Source organism: Macaca nemestrina, chromosome X, assembly GCF_043159975.1.
Source record: "Macaca nemestrina isolate mMacNem1 chromosome X, mMacNem.hap1, whole genome shotgun sequence".
Taxonomy (NCBI): Eukaryota; Metazoa; Chordata; class Mammalia; order Primates; family Cercopithecidae; genus Macaca; species Macaca nemestrina.
The window spans coordinates 39,197,691-39,199,681 of NC_092145.1; the positions used below are offsets into that span (position 1 = coordinate 39,197,691).

Sequence of the window (1,991 nt, forward strand, 5' to 3'; positions counted from 1 at the left end):
ATTAGCATCAAGTCTGCCACTATTCATTTTGGATGGAGCTAATATCTGCAACAAGGGCACTGGCTTTGTCTTTGCTACTGAAACCACTGGCACAGTCTACTGCCTCCTACTGTCTCTGCAGGAGTGGCTGGCACCACTGCTGCTGATGCAAGGCATTCTCATCCACTTAAGAAACTGGAATGAAACAGCCCTTTTAGCTTTTACTCATGTCATTACAGTGCCTCAGGCTAAGACTCAGGCAAGATTCCAGATGGGCTGGGACAGAGGACAACCCGAATTATAGCATATATTCTACGTTTAGAAAACCCTCTCCACTCTCACCATAGCCAATTATTTTTTAAACCAAGCAAAAAATAAAATAAAATAACATTGAAATGTTATTTGGGACATGTGGAAGGAGAAGGGAAGGAGTTTGATTATTTGTTTATAATTAACTACATACAATTTTAACATAAAACTACAGTTTGAGGATGAGGGTGTTAATATATATAGCTCACCTAAGCATTATTAGGTTCTGGGGCCAAGGATGTCATTGCTAGATTATTTATAGGTGATGAAATTGAGGTAACAAAACAAATTAAAATACATTATATAAATCCATTAAAACTATCTTGCACTTATTCTAACTCAGCTTTTATCTATTTAATAATATTCATTGTAAAGGAATATAAGTAATTTACATTTAATTTGTTATATTTAATACCCCTCATAATGATTGTGCTTACATAAAATCTACAGATACTAGTAGTAGTTAGTATTTATCTAACACATACTACTTGCCAAGCACTGTAATGTATTTGTGGATTATTTTATTTTATTCTCACAAACCTTCTAGATAGCTTCTATGATCAGCTGCATGTTACAGATGAGGAAACTAAGGCTTAGAAAAAATAAATGATCTTCAAAGATACACAAAGCTGGTAAACAAAGAAGCCAGGAATGAAAGTCAGTCCTTAGTGTCTATGCTTGTAATAACCTCGTCTTAAAATTATTGGACACTGCTGCGGCTTGAGGTGAAGGAGCAGAAATGATGAACTCATCCTAAGGAGACGGCCTGGTTGATATCCGGACTTTCACTGGCCTACTATGGTTGATTATCTTGTTATAGGTTTATGTATGCACAGGGAACAATTAGAGGACATTTGAAAATTGCCAAGACAACTAGAAGTTGAGGGACCAAAACCTCAGAAAATAGAGGCACAGAGAAGTACACTAACGGGCTACAAGTGGCTTTTCCCTCTGGGACATTTGCCTCTTATGATATAGGGAGAGAGACTGGCAAGCGAGGCAGAGGGCTCTGGATAGGAGGGAGAGAAGCAACAGAGTTTTTGGCAAACTCACAGGACTAGAAGAAAAATAAATGGAGTTTGTGCTCACTTCAGCTGTACATATACTGAAATTGGAATGATACAGAGAAGATTAAAATGTCCCCTGCGCAAGGATGACAAGCAAATTTGTGAGCGCTCCATATTTTTCAGTGAGATACTGTCTCACACTAGTCAGAATGACGATTACTAAAAGTCAAGAAACAACAAATGCTGGCGAGGCTTTGGAGAAATAGGAACATTTTTACACTGTTGGTGGGAATGTAAATTAGTTCAATCATTGTGAAAGACAGTGTGGCAATTCTTCAAGGACCTGGAACCAGAAATACCATTTGACTCAGCAATCCCATTACTGGGTATGTATCCAAAGGAATATAAATCATTCTACTATAAAGATACATGCACACGTATGTTTATTGCAGCACTATTTACAATAGCAAAGACATGGAACCAACCCAAATGCCCATCAATGATAGAGTGGATACAGAAAATGTGGTACATATACACCACGGAATACTATGCAGCCATACAAAAGAATGAGATCATGTCCTTTGCAGGGACATGGATGAAGCTGGAAGCCATCATCTTCAGCAAACTAACACAGGAACAGAAAAACAAACACCACATCTTCTCGCTCATAAGTGAGAGCTGAACAATGAGAACACA

The 1,991-nt window shown here is 37.9% G+C and overlaps 1 non-coding gene across 1 annotated transcript; it reads left to right on the plus strand.

The window, feature by feature from the left end:
- The first annotated feature begins 1,371 nt into the window (after positions 1-1,371).
- On the plus strand, positions 1,372-1,475 carry LOC112424412 (U6 spliceosomal RNA). Its single transcript, XR_003015158.1, has one exon. It is a non-coding gene; the product is annotated as a U6 spliceosomal RNA (small nuclear RNA).
- The last annotated feature ends 516 nt before the right edge of the window (positions 1,476-1,991 follow it).